This window comes from Typopeltis vanoorti, chromosome 3 (assembly GCF_054136105.1).
Source record: "Typopeltis vanoorti isolate ZY-2024b chromosome 3, IOZ_Tvanoo_1.0, whole genome shotgun sequence".
Classification (NCBI taxonomy): Eukaryota; Metazoa; Arthropoda; class Arachnida; order Uropygi; family Thelyphonidae; genus Typopeltis; species Typopeltis vanoorti.
In genome coordinates, this window is record NC_143551.1 from 129,298,164 (window position 1) to 129,320,000 (window position 21,837).

General features: G+C 36.0%; 1 protein-coding gene across 4 annotated transcripts in view; it reads left to right on the forward strand.

Annotated features, from left to right (window-relative positions):
- LOC150108562 (myocyte-specific enhancer factor 2C-like) overlaps positions 1-21,837 on the forward strand; it is a 279,724-nt gene that overhangs the window by 75,855 nt on the left and 182,032 nt on the right. The window contains exon 1 of one of the 4 annotated variants that reach the window (XM_090415998.1): positions 13,777-13,795. The exons of the other annotated variants lie outside the window; for them this stretch is intronic. The gene's annotated coding sequence lies outside the window, so the exon portion shown is untranslated. Of the gene's footprint in view, positions 1-13,776; positions 13,796-21,837 lie in introns of those variants that run through there. 4 annotated transcript variants of the gene reach the window in all.

A 21,837-nucleotide genomic window follows, 5' to 3' on the forward strand; every position in this document is an offset into this window, starting at 1 on the left:
GTGACGACCAAGGAAAAGATGGAATGATGACAAAACAGGCCACTGGGCATAAATCCTTGAAAAGAGGAGGAGAATGGTGGCATGATATTAAATGTTTGGTTTATCAGAAACTCGAGATATACAAGTTAAACATAAGCAATAATCTGTTATGTGTTCTGGTTGTTTCCAAATTATTGGCACTAAACGTCAGACCGATTTTTTATTGTAAATACCTTGATTTACTTTATGATGCAACTTGACCATGATCCTGATATATTGGTCTCATAGTTCACACACCTAATTAATGAAAGAATGCATTCCCATACGTGATGGTGGAAAAGCTGTATACTAAAGTTCCTCTTTAGTATACAGATCGCACATAATAATGAACTAAACACGCGAGAGATTAAAATATGTCAGATCACTTCGAAAATACATTAGAATCATCTAAATTAAAATCTCGCGCATTAAACTTGTTTTAATTAGTTGATCAGTGTAATACTTTTCTTTAAGTTCTTGAAAATCAATTAAAAAATCCTGTTTGCTGTTTTCTAACTGCTGTTCCTAGGTCATCCCCCCCCTCTAATTTGAGTTTATAAATAAAATTGCTAATTCCTTTTATTCCCAAACGGGAGAAGACAAAGCCATTTAGCCCTAACCAACTTTTGAAAACTAGCTGACAGCTAGTCTCCACTCTTAGCCAATTAGACAATATGTAGTCCAAGACTGTTACTGATTTTTAATTGGCACCCAGGGGAGTAGAGTACAACAGACGCCATCTCGTGTATCTTCACACCATATTATTGTCTGGAATAGTCTGAGCATTATGGTCGATTTTCCTTGAGTTTATGGGATGAAAAAAAAAAAAAAAAAAACGCTTGCCCTTGCCAGAGAACGACTAACTCAGGGATCTCGAAGAAATGCTTAGAAAAAAAATTTCTCTAATCAGCGACTAGAATCGAACATTCGGGGTATTTCTTTGGGAAGCCTAACGCTATGGATGAAAGCCATTTTCACATGGCTACACAGGCCACTGGTGTTTCAGTTTATCCCGAACAAAATATACTTTACTACCCAGATGAAGGATTTTTTGCATTTTAAGCTGTTAAATATTTGCCATTTCTTAGATCATGGAAATATTATTATTATTGCAGGCAACTCCAAGGAGTACTTAGACTCATCGAGGGAGTCCTAAACATCATGTGAATAACTATCCAACATTTGCACGGTATCTATCATACTTTGCTTTGAACATTCATAGTCATGGCACCCACAACAATCTCTGGCAACCTATTCCACGCATTCACTAATCTCCAAGCAAAAAACCTAGTTCTAACATCCTTGCTAGAACTCAGCTTCCATGGATGGTCCCTAGTTCTCCCACCACCAGACCTGTCCTGAAAAATTTCCCCTGAATTAATCTTGTTAAAACCCTTCAGTAATTTGTATGTCTCAATCATATCATATCTTTCCCCCCCCCTCAACCAGTTTCTGTAGCCCACAAATCTTCAGCCTCTTCTCATAAGGTTCATTCCAGAGACCTGCTATTATCTTGATCATTCGCTTCAATATTCCATTAAATTTTGCTGAAGCATTAACATTAGCACTTCATTATTAACTACCTTTCTCGTGTTGTCTAAATTTGCATACGACACCAGATTGATGTTCAATATCGTTAATGAAAATTAACAACAACGTGTTTATAATACATGCCTTTTTAGCATCCCATTTATTATAGGAATATTTTCGGAAGCCTTATTTCCCCCAATTTGTAAATAAAATGACAGTGGCTGAGTGTACACTGAACTACTAAAAATCCAAATATCTAGTTTTTGTTAAATATTTGGTATCATTCCTGATCTATTCAACTGTTCAATAGATCAGGAATGATACGCATGTTGGAGCACATCGATGACGCGGTGAAAAAAAGAAAACACAAATCAGATTAAGCATAACATACAACAAACACAAGACATCATATATTATGGCAGCATTTAAGAACGGTATGCATTTACGACAATTTCTTTTTCAGAGCATTCAAAGAATAATCGGAAAGGTTTTAAAAAACTCATAGTGTTGCAAGAAGCAAGGTATTATGTCAGGTTTGATCTTGGATGCTCTTCTCACCACGTAGCTTGAGTCGCGAGCGCTCTCCATTTTCAGTTTTTTACCTCCCCCCCCTAATATTCTGTGTTTATGCCTTTCATTAATTCGCTTGTTTGTTGTGTAACTTTTTTTAAATTCACTGTCCTGATGAAGTGTACTATACTTGTTCGCAAAATTAGTAGAGATTCGTATTCAGTAAAATTTGACAACGAAGAGTTTACATGTAGAATTTATAACCGTCTTAAAAAGCTGAAGATATGTTCCCCATCCTTAAAGGCGAGATAGAAATCAAGTTTCATAAACCAAACTTGCCTTTAACTAGGCTATTTTGCGATTCGCTTTATCCCTTTATTGACATCTTAAGGTCCGCATGCCTCCCTTAACAATATACTCTTACCATAAGATATTAAACTTTATAGACCTGCATTTTCTGTTTCACTTTTCGCTTCTTTATGGATTGGGGGACATTTGTCCTTCAAGCTAAAAGTCCGCATTGTTAAAGTTAACTGTTTAACTTTCTTTGTAATCTGATCCAAAACAAAAGGTCGCAACACTTATAGCACTTCACTGCCAAGTGTGGGTAAGAAGAAATTTCTTGACATTTTTTTGAATAGTTTTAATATCTTTGGAAAGATAGTGAAGGAAGCTGTTCCAAAATACAGTTAGATATAATGAAAGAGGGATGGTAAATGGATGTTGACCAGTAACAGCTGCTCTTGTTCTTGTTTTTGAAGGAGAAATGATAGTGGACGGTTCAGCTCAGCATTGACCATGAAAGTACCTGTAGAGGAGGAACAAGCCAGAAACAATGTACAGGGTGATCACAATTAAATTATCCATGTTTAAGGCCCTTGTGGAGCCATGCAGTGATCCGAATACTGCGAAATTTTACAGGAATACCTAGTAGGTCATGCGGAAGCGATATCTGAGAGAGAGAGAGAGGAAAAAAGTTCCAAATTCACCACCAGGGAATTTTCATATCACGTGAAATTTGCATATCACGCACCTCAGTGGGTACCAGGAGGGTTTAAAAAGATGGATGCAGGATTTTTCTCCCTTCATTCTGGTTGTTAATATCGTCCACAGTGACAGCACTAACCTTGCCCCAACGTGCTTTGCTCTTGAAGCTGTACCACCTAAACAATTGCAATGCTGTTGCTGTACTACTTGATTGACATCGCCTGAACAAATGTCGACGAGGTCCACTATTTCCATATGTTTTACGACGAATGATTAATAATTTTGAAGAAACAGAATCGTTGGGAGTTAGACCTGGCAGTGATCGTAGACCAATTAGTTTACTTCACCTGTAGTAAACTAATTGGTCTACGATCACTGACAGTTGCTACTGCCGTTGTGGAGCAGGCTATGAATAACAGCGTTGGTTCATGCAGTGTACGTGCTGGTGTTGTATCAAGATACGTGGATGCGCCTTACACAACTGTCTGGAAAATCTACGGAAGATTCTGCATTTCTACCCATTCAAGATAACCCTGACACAGGAATTGCGCTCGCAGTACTTAGAATTGAAAGTCGATTGATATTTGCTTTAACATTCTTTGCTCGAGGTTGGACGCTGCGTGGCCCTGGATGATTTTGTGGGGAGATGAGGCTCACTTTCACCTGAACGGAGCTGCAAAGTTTCGCAGCATTTGGATCACTGGATGCCGTACCACAAGGCCTTAAACAGGTCTACTTTACATGTTTGAGCGGTAATTTCATACTTGGGATTTGCTATTTATACAGTGTTAGTAGAGTTGAAAAGTAGTTCCTTGCACGGAAAAGTACACATGGAATTTGTAGTTCCAACTGAAGAAGCTATGCCTAAGATGTCTTGTGCCAGCAAAGGCTGAAGATGCAGGTCAGTCCAAGAAAAAAATCTGATTATGTTTTTATATGAATGTCATCGACAATAAGGGAGAAGTGATGTGAGAGCTTTCTTGTGTAAAATTATGCAGGATTGCATTTTAGTAGCGTTGATATTAAGAAGGTTATTCTTGCCCTTCCCCCATTGAAGAATAGTAAGGAGATCAAAGTTTACAATTTGTTATGAAGGCTTCTAATGATCGGGCATCACAAGGATTTTGAAAGGGAAGAGTGGAATGTACTTTCTTCAGCATAATGAATAGTATTTGAAGTCACTGAAAGCAGGTTATTTATATACAGAGGGAAGACAGTAGATAAGAGTACGGAGTTCTGCGATGATACTCCTGCAATAGCGGGAAAATCTGATGTGAGGAAACCGTCTACTATGACAAATAGTGAGCAAAGAGGAAGCTGGCTATCCACTTGCAAGAAAGTTGAAGGTGGAGCTCTGTGTCATAGCCAATTAAATGCCTTAGAAATACGAAAGCGACCACATGAGTTTCTCAACATTTTCATGGCTTGCGTCCAGAGATAGCTTATTTTCTCGAAATCATCATCTACGGGTGGAGGGTGACAGATTCATGTTGTTGGTCACTAATTAGCAGGTGGTTTAGAAGGTGACTTTTGATTATGATCTCCATAGTTTTTGAGAGAACGGAAGTGAGAGTAATCGAACAGCAGTTTGTTGGCTGTCTTATCACCTTTGGAATGAGCTGAATGTAGATTTCTTTTTATGCTGTATGGTCGACGCCAATCGAATAAGAAAAATTGAAGGGGTGATATAGGATAGTTGGTAATTCTGAAGTTCAGTTTATTATTATTATTTTTTTTTTAAGCACAGTAGGTGATATTCTTCAGGACCAGATGCCTTGTTTGTGTCCAAGTTATTGAGGATTTATTCTGATTTCTTTCTGGTAGAGAACTAGAGTTGGGATGGGAAGTAATTCTTGCTAGTGTGTGTGTGTGTGTGTGTGTGTAAGGGGGCCATGGTCATTGATGCAGCAGTTGGAAGAGAAGATTATTTCTTATTCCTTGCTTGAAATAAAAATGATTGGCTGTATTCATTATATCGCTAGAGCTTTATTAAGTTTTACTTTTAGATTTTTGTCAGGTTCATTCTCCTTTACCAAAATATTTTCAAGTTTGCCAACCAGTATCTGCACTTGTGTGAACATTTACAAATGAAAAAACTTAATGAGTTTTTCCAGTCAAATCTTTCTTAATCTGCTTTAACAAGTCATACATGTACTGTCGTTGCAAACGTTTTATAATTATTATGGCTAAATGAATTTCCTCCGATAGTTGTGTCAAATCTCTTTCCTTATCTGGTGCATCGTTCTAGTTGTTGTTCATTAGGTTTGTTACTAGCGCTATTTATTAACTGGTATGAAGGTGTTATGCAAAATGCAGTCATCTAACAGATCCAGAAAATCTGCTGCGAGCTAAATGACCTTGTTACAATTCCCAAATTCATGGAAATTCAGGCCTCCCATTAAAGGACAATCTTGTTATTCTGTTTAATGTGTTTGAGAAGTCCGTCATAATCGGATTTTTTTCACCTGTTTCTAACAAGGACTGCACCCATAAGATAATTATTAAGTTTAATATAATACAGATGAAATAATGCAATTAGAATAATCGTTAAGTGGAAATCGCCATATATGAGTAGAATATAACTTTGTATTTACGAGGTAGGTCTCAGATGTTCTCGGCCTCGACCATAGATGGCAACACCATCAGCAAGATTTTTTTTTTCTAAGTTGGTACATCTATCATAAGCATCCATGTGAAATTGCAAGTTATCCTATCAAATACTATAGTTTGTTTTATACAGCTGTCTGTCTGAAGCAAAAGTGTTATCTGTATCTCCCTTGAAAAAATGGATAAAATTAAGTATCGTGCAGTTATAAAATTCTTTGTAAAAGAAGGTTTAACGCCAAAAGAAATCCATTCGAAGTTCATGGCCACTTTTCTCCTTCGTTTTTCGACAATTAAGAAATGGACTGCCGAGTTTAAACGTTGCCATACCAGCCTTGAAGATGATTCACGTGAAGGACGTCCAAAAAGTGTAACAACACCAAAAATCATTGATCAAGCGCACGATATGGTATTGGATGACCGGAGAGTCATAGTGCGTGAAATTCCTGAGACTATAGCCATTTCAGAAGAACGTGTAGGATATGCAGAAGAAGAAGAAGAAAAAAAAATCATGATGGGTGCCGTGCTTGCTTGGAGCGTTTTAAAAAGAATAAAACTGATTTTGTGCGTCGATTTATTACTGTGGATGAGACTTGGATTCACCATTACACACCAGAATCTAAACAGCAGTCAAAACAGTGGACAGAAGCCGGTTGTTCAGCGCCAAAGAAGACAAAAGTCGGTTCCATCAGCAGGAAAGTTCATGGCATCGGTGTTTTGGGATGCTAAAAACATTTTGTTTATTAATTATCTTGAAAACGCTAAAACAATAATTGGGGAATATTATTCCGATCTTTTAATCAGACTAGATGAAAAAAATTCGTGAGAAAAGTCCCGGTTTGCAGAAGAAAGAAAATCATCTTTCATCAGGAAAATGCACCTGCCCGCAAAGGTGTTTTGGCAATGGGAAAATTAAGGGATCTGCACTATGAATTGTTGGAACATCCATCCTACTCCCCAGATTTGACTTCTCTCTCTTCCCAAAACTAAACGTATTCGTCGCTGGTCAGCGTTTATCTTCGAATCAAGAGGTGATCGTAGTTGTAGGGTATTTTGCAAATCTTACTGAGAACCACTAGGCACGGCATAACGGCGCTGGAATGAATGTATTAGCCTTAACGGAGATTATGTTGAAAAATACAAATAATTTTGAAATTATAAATTCGTTTTTTTCATTGTTAGGCAGAGAAGCTTTCAGACCACCCTCGTATATTGCATAGAATAGGACTAATTGGTCGATTGGTTAGCATAACCACTCCCCAATCAACAGGCTGTGGGTTCGAATCCTGCCGTGAGAATGGACGTTTCTGATTGTCTTTAGGTGGTAGATGAATTTCATCTCTGTTTGAGACCACCACCTCACTTATTGGAGGCCTAAAGTAGCTTGAAAAAGTCCCATTAGTGTCTTTTAGTCTTACTTAAATTTAATAATAAAGATACAAAGAAATGTATAAAATTAAAAACAATATATATATAAAAAAAATCCTTAGCCCACCGAAGTTTGCAGATGACCTTTCGTGGGTGGGAGCAACATTTAAAAAAAAAAAAAAAAAAAAAAAACAGTAGCAAACTCTCACTCGCTCGCTTTTTTATTTTATTGTATTTATTTATTTATTTTACCAGTACATAAGTTCCATATTCAGTCCAGTATTGAATTCAGGATGACCATGTCAGATATACTACGAGACAAGTAAATCTAATATATCTCCATTGCTGAATAGCTAAAATTCGACCTCCCCCACACGTTAATTATAATCCATGCCTTCGTATGAAGACAAGTGCTCTCTTATAAAACCGTACATATTTCTTACACATCCCATGTGTACCTATTTGTTGATACCTATGTTTGAATTATTAACGCCAAGAAATTGTATCTCGTATCACGTGACCTTCACTGACTTGTATTCCTATAGCACCAACCCATTCTTTAGGAATGGGTTCCCATAATTTTTGTCTGTATTGTTATTAACGGAGTTTGATGTGTTACCAACTTCCCATCCTCAATTTCTCACTTTTGTATTTCGATATACTAATTGGAAATGTTTTTTTTTTTTAATTTTTGTGCGTTTATTCTCGTTAGAAAAAAGAATAGTTCGCCATTGCTAATGTATACACACACACACTCATCATGCCTAGTATTATTTATTTTTAAAACGTATGCTTTGTCAATAGATGGCTCAATCTCAGTGGATCTAGTTTCCACTGATGAGACCTCGGTAAAGGGCGAAATCGGTCTGAATCCGGATATCATAATGTAAGGTATTATATATGCTGAGAATGGAGCGTTATGGGATATAGAACTTGATGTGAAGTCACTTTCTGTCTTCATGGTTAGCCGTGAAGTTATATCACATTAATTATACCTGCTATCTGCTGCTGCTTACCCTTGGATTTTTTTTTTTAAAAAAGGTCGAGTTTATTTTACACTGTAAATACGCGTAGACAGTGCCTTCAGCTGGTGGGTGCGTTATTAACCATTGACTGCTCACCCTTTTTTTAGACATCATCACTGCTCATCTGGGGGTATGCTGTCACCCCACTACATTTCTTCACCCCCTCCCTTCCCTCCCCTATAGGTAATTGAAATTGTTATTGTGTTTAGATAGCACAAGCTATTAACAGATTTTACCTACTACGATATTTTGAAAGGAGAAAAAGGAAGGGAAAATAATAAATAAAATACAATATTATGTAATTTAAAATTTTTACTATTATTTACCAAGTGTCATACTTTCTAATGAAAATATTAAAATATATATATATATATATCCTAATTTTTCTTGTGCAAATGTGTTGTTAGGTTTCAGTTAAAATGTACATGAAGAAGAAAAAAAACCTTACAATACAAATGACGAACTTGTTTACACAAAACAAACAACGAGAGTCAAAAAATTGATGTTTGCTTTAATAATATATTACACAAAAATAAAACATTTTTCTACCGTGTGAATGATTTGTAGTTGGTAAATCTAATAAAAGTTTAAAATGCGTCAAAATCGGTTTATAAACAATGTAGAACGTTAATTCTTTCTAGCACATTCATCACAAATGTCTTTCCTGTGATCCGCACCCACAAAAATGTCACATACTAAACAACAGCCTTTGGTTTTCCGATCCTTGGCTCGTGGACAATTCTGATATCTAGCTTGCTTCTTCACTTTTGGTTCTGGAGGTCCTTCAGCCGGACCAGCATTGGTTTCTTCATATCCTTGGATGTTCAGAACTTTCTTTATGATATTCGTAAGTTCTCTAGACAGTGGCTGAGTCAGTCTCCTTTTCATGTGTAGTCTCGCAAGATTCAAGCCCAAATTCTTCAAGTATTGGCGCCTAATCATCTTTTTCTTAGTTGCTGATTGGAGAATTATCTGCCAGTTGATTTCTGCTCGGTCCAGCATCCGATAAAAATAGCGCAGAGGCCATCTTCTGGTTTTGCTGCTTTTTGTGTAGTCGTGAGCCATCTGGTCGAAACTGTAAACACCACCTTTTGTGTTGCTATAAAAAAGTATAACTTCTGGTTGCTTAGAGACCTCATCAACTATTTTGTCACTATGCATTGATAGAAATAGCTGTGGTGCCTAACAGAAAGTTAATACACACTAATGCTCACCGGGGTATGCTATCACCCCCCATTGGTCTTACAGAACGACACATACTTCATGAACTACACTCACTCATTGACTGATGTGGAGAACGATTGTTGGTTAGAGCAGTGCTTCCCAAACTTCTAGATGTCAGGGCCCCCTTTGGAAAAATTAAAATATTTCACGGCCCCCCCTCGAAAAAAATCGTAATATAGACATATTATTAGAATATTTATTGTATTTATATTCAATATAAAACATACACAGCGAATATTGCAAAAATCAAATGCAAATATTACATTTTTAGCATCTTACATACACATTTGACATGGCACATTATCTCATATTTTTATATAGACAGATATATTGTTATTGCACATTTGCAGTACAAGCACATGAAACGTAAAACGATTAGTAATAAAGAAAGAATTAAAAACATAAAACAAGGTTAATAATAATTTAATGTGATGGATGTGTTTCAATACTGCTGCACAAAAAGTCAATATCAGGTGAAATATTTGAAACTGCAATTCTTAGATTTCTGCTTTGAAATGAAACTTATATGAATAAGCATATATTTACTGATATTTATTAAGCGCCGAAATACGCAGGAAGCAAAATTTGTGAACCCGCACCAATGTATGATTTTTTCCATTAAATATAAAAAATAACAAAAAAGAAATAATAAAAATTAAATATGTTTCTTTTAAGATAAAAAAATCTACTTAGTCTAAAACATTTTAAATTTGTTTTCATTATTTCACGGCTCCCCTCAACAAAACCTACGCCCCCAAGAGGGCCGCGGCCCACAGTTTGGGAAGCGCTGGGTTACAGTACAGCTGGGTGGGGAAAGCGCTGTGCACATCCGCGATAGAAATGTTTCTCAATTTCTATCACTTAAGAATGATTTTGGGAAACATTACAAGACCACGTGGAATATCAATTCTTTTGAATTAATATCTTAGTTTCGTTGTTAAAAGCTGTTTGGTTCAAGTATGTTTGTCCCTCCTTATAACGATTTTTTCAAATTAGCAAGACTATTTTAAATGATTCCCCCCTTTCTTTTTTTGCTATAACTTGCACCTCCCCCCCCCGCGCAAAATAGTTCTAAATGATGTTCATTTTTCTGGTTTGATAAAATTTACTGAAATTGATGGAAATGTTATCCATTTTTCCATGGCTTGATAGAATTTAATTAAATTGATTGAATTTAACGAAATTTGTTATTTACGCTCTCTATTTACATTTGTCGAGTTGTTTTACTTGGATCAGTTAAACCAACTAGGCAAAAGACATTTCTTAATATTCTATTACGAAACACGCCTTTTTATGCTTAGTGGCTGGTTTTTACGAAAAGCAATTAGTAGATAATTGAGAGTTCGCAATCATTAGGTTACGAATTCCATTAGCCACTTTTGTTGGAGGAACAATGGGACAGCTGCGCCCTTCGATTGGAAAAGCTCAGCCTTGGCAAGAGGAATCTTTAAATTGGCGTTTCCAGTTGATAGTGAGTTAGCCGATCTTCAGATTTCTTTTGGGAGGCGGACTGGTTTTTCATCCAGTGTACATGCAAATTGGTTAATGCACAAGCAACAAATGCTGGACAGTAGATGAATGTTCTCTGTTAGTAGGAGGATTAAGTAGCGGAGACGGTGGGTTGAGTTGAGTGCTCTACCGCGATGAGTCCTTGGAGGTGCCACTTAATAATAATAAAAAAAAAACTTTTATAGACTGGAAGAGATAAATGATAAGGAAAAAGAAGTTTTTGTTGTTTGCATCATTTTTCTCTCAAGATTTCTCCTAGGAATATGCGTTATCTGTAATATCTCTTTCTTGTCGATATCCACTTCTTTCACGCAGGTGCAAAATCTGTAGCAGGTGTGTGTGTGTGTGTGTAATTGAAAAAAAAAACGGATTTACTTAACTTTGAATTTCAAGGCTCGATTATATATAATTATAATTGCGCGGTTTATTCATTTTCATCTGTTTTTCGCGTGCGCATATATACAAATATATATATATAATCATATATACAAATATATATATATATATATATATATATATAAGCTTTGAAATTAAAAGGTAAGTAAATCCGTTTATTTATCAATTTCTTTGCAAACTGGATTTTTTGACCCATTCTTGCAACTCAGTCTTATTATAGGAACCTCCCATAAGGACTTTTGAACTGCGGGTGAGTTAGATGGGCTCATTGGAAGATGGAAATTTTTTTCCTTCCGTTAAAGATAACGTAAGGAAAATTATAAGACTTAATATACTGATATTATAGCTTTGTCCGTGAAGCCAGTAATGGAACAGAAGGAACTCGTGGTCAAGGAGTGTTAGATCTGATTGTAGTGTCAGAGGGGGGGGGGGATTAGTTAAAAACGTAATTATTCTGTCTCCAGTTGGTGACAGTGATCATGCGGTACTCACTTAGGAAGTGGCTAATTTTCTGAATGCTCCATTCAGAAAAGGTTACAAGCGGAACTACAAAGCAGCAAATTATGACTGCGTGAGGAGTATGCTGGGTTCTGCGCCATCGTATCAGTAGTTGGATGGGTAGTGTTTTAGAAATACTTAAATGATGCGATATCAGAATGTGTCCATAGGGTTCGAAGAATATATAGAGTTGGAGTGAAATGGATGTGTAATCTAATTAAGCAAGAGATTCTTAAGAAAAAGATGACGTGGAAGGAATACCGTGTGCATAATGATTATATCAGTTATAATTATAAGCAGCAGGCCAGAAGAGTCAAAACTGTTGTACGAAAGATAAGTCTGAGTATGAAAAGAAACTGGCTCTTCAAGTTAAACATAATCCAAAAGAATTCTATCGTTATGCTGCAAATAAAAGAAAGAAAGAATGAATATGAAAGACTAACTCTGCTGAGTGTAGTTGATATGCAAGTGACTGATGCAGAGGTGATTGTTCAACTAATGAGTAGCCATTTTCTTAAAAGCTATCATCCTTGTATATGCAACATTGAACTCGCCACTGCCTCTTTACTGTATGAGAAGGAAGTACTAGAGCTGTTGCACAAACTGAATAAGAATTCTACAATAGCTAATGACGGAAACTGGTTATTCCTTTGACAGGCTACATAATTTGAGTCTCAGAACAGGAAAGATTCCACAGGAGTGGAAAGAATGTATGGTAATCCCATTGCACAAGGGTGGTGCAAAGACCGATTCATCCAGCTATCGACCAGTGTGAATCAGCAAGATTCAAGGTAGCCAGTGGTGTGCCTGCCTCAAGGATTAGTCCTTGGTCTGTTGTTATTCAATCTGTACATTCATGACATTGGGAAGGATTTGACATGCGACATAGCTGTACATTCATGACATTGGGAAGGATTTAACATGCGACATAGCTGACCATGCAAAGATAGGTAGGGTAATCTGGAATGTGGCTGATATGCAGTACTTGCAGAATTATTTGAATAGGCTGGAATTGTTGGCATTAAAAATGTCTGTGAGTTCAATGTTAATAAATGTATGGTCATGCACTGTGGCGTGATTAGATATCCAATGTTGTATTATATTGGTGGGATTATGCTAGAAGAAACTGATCAGGCTAGGGATCTTGGAGTTTTAGTAGACAGGAAGTTGAAGTTCAAGGGCAAAATAGCAAAAATTGTAAATACAAATCGGAGAATAATTGAAATGCTGAAACGAACCTTGACATGTAAAGATAGGGAAGTCAGCATGTCTCTTTACAAGACCTTGATAAGACCTCACCTGGACTATTGTGCGCAGGTCTGGTCTCCTGGTTTCCGTGGTGATTCTTATACAGTGAAGAGAGTGCAAAGGATAGAGTGGAAAGTCAAAAACAATAGGATTTTGGTATACTGATTATGGAAACAGATTGAGAATTTGTAGGCTGCAAACCGGAGAAAGAGGGATGATATGATTGAGAGTTAGAAACTTCTGAAAGGGTTATACAGAATTTCAGGAAATGGAATTTTTCATTTTTATGAAGGATGAGGGAAAGGACGTGAATAAATTCAAGAACAGTATGCCAGCTGGTGCGAATAATATGGCCTGCTTCGATGAGTTCCTGATTCCCCGGAGGTCTCTCTTAATAATAATAACAGTCCGTAATTCCAACCTCCATGCAAAATCCATAGTAAAATACAAAAGTAACTACAAATGAATATTAGTTAAGATATAGAATTTATCTAGTACGTTGCAGAAATACGCTGGACTGCGGCGTTGATGAAATGAATGTGGAGACCAACACCGATTTTCTTTCAATTTCCATACAAATTAGGGGTGAAACAGTGTCGGCTGCTGCCTTTGAAAATTAAAACGACATTAGACGATTTTCTTCTTTCTAAAATTTTAAATTTGTACAATTAATTCGTCTTCGTTGATTCTGCCATGTATTATCGTCTCAATGCTTAGCTCACTTGAGGAACGAACATAGCTTTTTTAGTTTCATATTTGACCTAGTCTCGTATCTTGATTGGTTGTTTTGTGTTTTAAGAAGCTGTTCATGGGCGCATGTCCGCACTTGAGCACATGTACCGCTGAGTGAAGTCGTATAGTTTCTAGGTGGATGAGAGGTAAGGTACTATTTTTGGCTCTGTATGACTATTTCTTTTTAACTCTAAAAATAGCTCATTGATGGAAGAAGTTATATCACTGAAAGTATGGACGTGGGAAGGAATTTTTAGCATATTAGTATTGATCATAATTAAATGTTGATTTATGGCTACCTTTTTATATTTTAGTCATTCCAGATTAATCAACTTCTGAAGCAGTGATACAGAAATTTTTAACCTTCCTTAGTAACAGGGAAATACGATAACGCTCTTTGACTTCCACGTTTCATTTGAAACATTATTTAATACAAATAGTTGTGTTAATATAAAAGTAAATAATTGACGCCTGTAATAAAATATTTATTTTGACAGAAATTGGTTCTGTGAAGTTTTATCGCATTCCTTTATTTTGTTAATTTTTCATGCTTTTTTTTTTTTTTGGTCATAATGAAGACGGTGACGTTTAATTTTACCCCGTTACTGATCCAATTACCAGTTATTGAGTAAAAGGTTTTTATTATATAGTTTTTATTATATTATATAAAGGAAAGGATGACATGTACCTTGACAGTTGTTGTGCGAAGATGACCTTGCTGCTTGTGGCCTGAATTCATGTTCACAGCCTTTCTTCCGCAGCTTTCGCGGCCCATAACCCTAGTTTTTCCGTTTCTAGGTCAGTTTTCTTTATGTCGTCGACCTCCCCCGCAGCCAGGTGAGTGGCTGTTGGCCGTTGAACTTGTTTTGGTACAACTCATTTATTTTGCATATGTCCACTTTCTTTCAGGTTGCTAAGAATATTACAATCGACTTCATTTTATTGTAGCTACATGTTTAATTTCATTAATGTATTATTATAAATGTAGATCTCCACGAGTTTTATTCTGTGAATGAATTATTATTTATATTTGAAGAACGCATAATATCCGATGTAACTGCGTGGCAAATTAACGATATTGCATTGCTATTTTATTGTTTTTCTCAGTTGCTATTATCGAATCAGCTGTTGATTCGATAACTTGACAAATTGATCGCTTTTAACTTGACAAATCTCATCATTAGATGAGATTTGTCAAATTAAACAAATTCAGAGTACCTTAGTCTAGTTTGTTGTTTACACTAACCGCCGCGGACTAAAGCTGCATAGCTCCATCCGTGATGAGTTTTTTTTTTTTTTTTTTTTTTTTTGTCATTTATATACAAGTACCAGTCCTGAAGATACTTCACGAGCAGGAGCGCGCCGACCATATGCGCAATGTGTGCGACGTACACAGGCGCCAGAATAGTAAAGGCGCCAAAGAGGAGGACATACTTAAAAAAAACGTTTTCTTAAAGTGATTTTTTTATTGGAGGGGGGGGGGGGTAGAGGTGGCAACTAAAGTTTTGTACACAGGCGCCGGACACTACTCGCGTGCTACTGGGTATAGGGGCGCCAACTAAAGTTTTGCATACTGGCGCGCCCCTGTTCACGAGCGAACATTATTTGCTTATACTTGGATAAAGGAGTTAAAAACCAAGAATATAATTTCTTGGCATCTTTAATTTATAGTATAATCAAGTGAAAAAACTTTTAACATTTATCTCTAATCCAGAGTGTTTTAATAATAAGGTGCGAGTCTTTGACTCCTTGGAGGTGTCAAATAATAATAAATATTTGACTTTTGCATTACATCAACCTTGGTATCTACTCTGGATCTGGCTCCCAGTGATGACATTTAAATTGTTCATTTTTCGATTTGCTTGCTTCCTGGGTAGTAGAGAGAGGCTGTGCTCAGTGGTGGTCCTTTGTCTGGAGCCATTGCTGAGTTCCTGTCCTGGAATGATTCAGGTCAGGAGTGACCCTTTAGGTTTACTTGGTGAGATTTTGTGATCTTGTAGATCAGAGTTTTTGGAGAGGTATCACCATACTTTAACATACCACAGTAAAGGTCAAAACTGGTCTGGGTAGTGGCTCCTCCTATAATGCTATGCATTATGCATGTTAGCCTCAATATACAAATAAGTTGGGAAGATACTTTACATGTAAATTGCTTACACTTGGATAAAAGATTAAACCAAGGATATAATTTCATGTCAGCTTTAATTTATAGTATGATCAAGTGAATAAAAACTTTCAACAGTTGTTTCATCCTGTAATTTTTTTTTTCTCCTATTGTTATTTTCTCTCTGACTAATCTGTGATCACTTTAAATATTTTTACGCAAGATGATAATATGTAGTTGGAAGTTTATTTTTTACTTGGTTAGACTATAATAAATTTAGTTTAATCCTTTATCCAAGTGTAAGCAAACAAAGTTTTTGCCTGAAAATATCTTCAGGACTGAGGTAAGGTAGTGCAACACCAGGCAACTCCTAGCAAAGGTGGACCAAGCTCTGATCACTCCTTGTCTCAGTACCGGTCTGGGTAGTGACCCTTCCCTTAATGCATAGCAGTGTACATGTCCACAAGGAGATGTGCTTTGCATTATGGGAGATACCGAGACAAGGAGTGATGAGAGCTTGGTCCACCTTTGCTCAGAGTTGCCTGGTGTTGCACTACCTTACCTCAGTCCTGAAAATATTTTCAGGGGCAAACTTTGTTTGCTTACACTTGGATAAAGGATTAAACTAAATTTATTATAGTCTAACCAAGTGCAAAATAAACTTCCAACATCTTTCTCTAAATCCAGAGTAATTCAATAATAAGGTGGTACACCTGTTGGCAACTCCTATAGGTAAATATGACCTCTCCTATTGCTTCTGCCATAGTATCTCCATGTTTGGGTCTGCCTCCCACTGACGAGACCTCAATAAAGGTTGAAACCGGTCTGGATAGTGGCCCTTCCCTTAATGTGTAGCAGTATACATGTCCACAAGGAGATGTGCTTTGCATTATGGGAGATACCAAGACAAGGAGTGATGAGAGCTTGGTCCACCTTTGCTTGGAGTTGCCTGGTGTTGCATTACCTTACCTCAGTCCTGAAGATATTTTCATGTGCAAACTTTGTTTGCTTACACTTGGTTAAATAGGATTAAACTAAATGTATTATGATAATATGTAGTCTATTTCACTTTTTGTTTGTCCATCATTTTCAGTTTGGTGTTTTCTTGTAAAATGTGTTCATAGCATTCATCTGGTTCCTCATCATATGTACTCTTTCATTTCATTCTTCTGTGCATTTTTTCCAGTCCAATTTTCCAGTTTATTTTTATTTTTTCCCAGTTGCGCCTTAGTCTCCCAACACTATTGTGTAGACTGTAAGATCCTGTTGTATTGTATTGGACACTGTGTCATAAAATGCTTCTACTTCTTTATATTCATAACTGCTGGTTGGTGTATATATAGTAGACACCACTTATTGTGATCACTTTGGGACAGTCGCTTTTCGATAACAATAACTGGCTGATAACATTAAGCAAAGGATATAAAAAATTGCATCATTTATTTCAGTTTATTGTTATGAACATAATTTAATTTATTGTTATAAACAACTTTTTAATAAGCAACATCATAAAATTTATTTTAAATACTTATCTAGTGTTGTCTGTCATGTGTTTGAATGTAGTAGTTCATGAATAAATTGTTCATACTTATAATGCCTTTTGAAATTTGTTGCACACTGTTAAAGAAGTATTCATAGAGCTTCTTGTATCTGGGCGTTGGTTGGAGGAGCTTCTAAAATTTGTTCTTCTATACTTGCATTAGGTTCACTTTCTTCTGTTAGTTTAAAGTTCTCATCGGAAGCAGCTTGACATATTTCTGACACTGTCGTTGTAGCCGCCACTTCAACGTTGTTATCAATATCCAACCAGTTTTCAAATTCTTCTTTTGACATACCATCTGGGGTTTTATCAAAAATTTCATTTGTGAGATATTCATATTCTTTGGAAGAAGGAGTTTCAGAGTTTGTCTTAAAAAATCCACCTTTTTTGGAAGCAGTTTTCAATAATCTTCTCTCAGACTTGCTTCCATGACATTGCTACCAAATGCAATACATCAAGAAGGGAAATCTTTTTTGCACTTGCATTGGATTGGTCTTTTATATAATCAAGTTCAGCTATAATTCTCACACAAACTTGCCTGCGATAATAAGCTTTTAAAGCTTGAATAATGACTTGGTCACATGGTTCAATTAACAACGTAGTGGTCCAAAGCAAGAAAATTACTTTGATGTTCATTAACGATAAATTGTTTGTGTGTGCAATGCAGTTGTCTACTAACAAGACAATTTTTTGCTTTAATTTAAGATCCCACTTAACTAACCAATTGTTGAGAATGTCATTAGTCATCCAGGCATTTGCACTAGAACAGTGGTCAACAGGCAAACTTTTGACGAGGATTTTTAGTTTTTCCAATCGCTAGAAGCTCTCATTTCTCACCTTTAATGTTAGCATAACAAAGAACTGTCACTTGAAGATTTAAATCCTTTTAGTTCTTCAAGTGTCATCACCTAGAAGGAAGTTGGCAACCATGTCATGGAACTTTTTTCTTTCTTTTGCTGCTCTGGAACATTTATGGTACTTCAAGCCAGTCCATTCCTTAATGTCTTCAAACTACATTCTCCTGGGTCTACCTCTCCCTCTTTTTCCATCCAGTTTCCCTTCTAATATTAATTTCTGAATGCTTTTTGTATAGTTAGGTGTCCAAAATATTTAAGTTTTTGTTCTTTAATTATTTTTATTAATGTTCTTTTCATTTTTGCTTTCTTTAAAACATCTTCATTTTTCATTTTCTCTGTCCATGGTATTTTCAACATTCTTCTGATGTTGAAAGTTTATTTTTCACTTGATTAGACTATAATAAATTTAGTTTAATCCTTTATCCAAGTGTGAGCAAACAAAGTTTGCACCTGAACGTATCTTCAGGACTGGGGTAAGGTGGCAACTCCTATAGGTAGAGATGACCTTGCTAATGTTTCTGCCTGGTATCTCCACTTGGGTCTGCCTCCCACTGAAGAGACCTCAATAAAGGTCGAAACTAGTCTGGGTAGTGACCCTTCCCTTAATGCATAACATTATACATATCCGCAAGGAGATGTGTTTTGCATTATGGGAGATACTGAGATAGGGGTGATGTTAGCTTGCTCCACCTTTGCAACGAGTTGCCCGGTGTTGTACCACCTTACCCCACTCCTGAAGATACTTTCAGGTGCAAACTTTGTTTGCTCACACTTGGATAAAGGATTAAACTAAATTTATTATTCTTCTGATGGTCCACATTTTGAAAGCTTCTTTATTTAGAGTCCAAGTTTCACTGTTGTAGAGAAGGCTTGACCAGATATAGCAATTTATTAATCTTTTTTCTTGTGTCTATATTAATATCTCTGGATGTTAGAACAGGCTTCATATCAATAAAGGCTTTTCTTGCTATCTCTATTCTTCTTTTTATTTCTTTAAGGGAATTTCCTCTAACTATAAACATTTGTCCCAAATATATAAAAGATTGAACCTGTTCAAATTTCTTTTTGTTAGCAGTTATGTTTAGTTTCTTATTTATTGGTTCTTTTGATATAATCATGCACTTTGTTTTCTTTAGGTTAATAATTAATCCCATGTCTAAGCTTCTGTTGTAAATTTCTGTGACTAAGTTTTGAAGATCATCTTCAGATTCAGCTACAAGGACTGTGTCATCTGCATACCTGAAGTTGTTGAAGTTCTTATCTCTGACTTTTACATGCTTCGGTTCTGAAATATTTTTAAAAACTTGCTCACTATATATATTGCAGCAGTAAGGGTGATAAGACACATCCTTATCTTACTCCTTTTTTAATTTCAAAGTTATGAGAATATGCATTTTTATATCTTATTGAGGCCATTTGATTCCACTGTATATTTGTAAATATACATCGTTCTTTTCCTTTTAACCCATTATTCTGTAGGATATGTATTAATTTCTTGTGATCTATTCAATCAAATGCTTTGGTGTAATCAATAAAACAAAGCTATATGCTTTTCTGGTTATCAAGGCTTCTTTCACATAATGTTTTCAAATTGAAAATTCCTTCTCTTGTACCTTTTTGTGTTTTTGAAAACCTGATTGAGTGTCTTTTATTTCTACTGACAAAGTGCCTTTTATTCTTTCTAGGATTATTCTCAGTAGTAACTTTGTAACACGGCTTGTTAAACTTATTAGTCTATATTCTGAACATTCAAAAGTTCTTGGAATTTAGATCATCAGGGATGTATTCTGTACCATAAATGTTATTAAAAATAACCTTTAGGTCATTAAGTGTGTTTTCGTTTACTTTCTTTAACAATTCAATAGGGATCTGATCAGGGCCTCGTGTTTTACCTGTTTTCATTTGACTTAGAGCATATTCTATTTCTTCATATGTAATTGGTTCACATCCATATTTTGTATATCTGGTGTGTCTGTGTGATCAGAGCCAGACAGTTCTTTTCCATATTCTTTCCATCTTTTTATGATATCGTGTATCTCTAGTAGCATTTTTCCATTTTGATCTTTTATACAAGGATTATGGTTGAAATTTATTTTTATTTTTATTTGTCAGAGCATGGATTGACTTATGCATTTCTTTACTATTGTGTTTCTTGTCCAATTCCTCTATTTCTTTACATTTTTCATTTAGCCACTTGTCTTTAGCTTTCCTGCATTCACTTTTTATAATTTTACTGAGTATTCTATACTGTTGTGTACTTTTCTTTTTTTTGTCTTTCATTCATAAGTTCTGGTATTGATTCGGTCATTCAGGGTTTTTGATTATTGTATTTAATTTTTGGAATTACCTCATTAGCTGTCTTATTGCACTTCTAAAATTTGACCACCTGTTTTCAATTTCCTCTGTGTTACAAAGTATATTGTCTTTTTTTTTTATATCCTACATGATCTAATTTTTTCCTAATTTCTGAGTTAAACACCAATATGTTGTCAGGTATATTCAGAGTCTTTCAGTATGATTGTTTTTAGAAATGTTTTTTAGTTTAATTTTTAAAATAGACACAACAGGGTTATGGTCTGAACCTATATCAGCACCTGGATATGTTTTTATGTTGGTTATATTATTTTTGTATCTATTATTTATCATTATGAAATCTTAGAGTTATCTGGGTTTCTCCAAGTATATAGTCTGCGCTTTGGATGTTGAAAGAAAGTATTCATTATGTGTAAGTTGTTTTGAATGCAGAATTGTATCAGTCTCTCACCTCTTTCATTTCTTTTGCCTAATCCAAATTTTCCAACAACTGGATTTTCTTCCCTTTCTCCAACCTTTGCATGCAAGTCACCCATTACTATGAGTATCTCGTTTGATTTTACATATTCTATAGATTTTTGTAAATTGTTATAAAAATCTTCTATTTCTTCATCATTGTGAGTCATCGTAGGGCATAAACCTGGATGATTATGATGTTGAAAGGCTTTGTGGCTAATTATTATTATTTGTCACCTCCAGGGAGTCCAAAAACTCATCGAGGGAGGGCATCCACTCTACAACTCTGCTTTTACCACTCACAATCCACCAACCGACCACAACTACAGCAATGCCATCTACCGTCGACCACTGCCACTGGTATATTCACAGACAATCGCAAACATCCATGCCCACGGCAGGATTCGAACCCACAGCCTCTTAACTGAGGGTTCGAATCCTGTTTCATCATTGTAAATATCCTCCAGAGGATATTTACATTCAGCAATAATTTTTGGCCACTTAGTGTTAATCCAGGGAGGGCATCCACTCTACAACTCTGCTTTCACCACTCACAATCCACCAACTGACTGCAACTACAGCAATGCCATCTATCGTTGACCACTGCCACTGGTATTTCCACAGACAATCACAAACATCCATGCCCACGCGGGGTTCGAACCCACAGCCTCTTAACTGCGGGTTCGAATCCTGTTTCATCATTGTAAATATCCTCCAGAGGATATTTACATTCAGCAATAATTTTTGGCCACTTAGTGTTAATCCACGCATCAGCTGATTAAAAAAAAAAAAAAAAAAAAAACACTTTTCTTCGCCATGAATATGCTTGTACACAATATTCTCTCGCTTTTTCCACCTGTTAAACCATCCATCAGTTGTGGTGAAATTTTTCTTTTTCCATTGTTTTTAGAAGTTCTT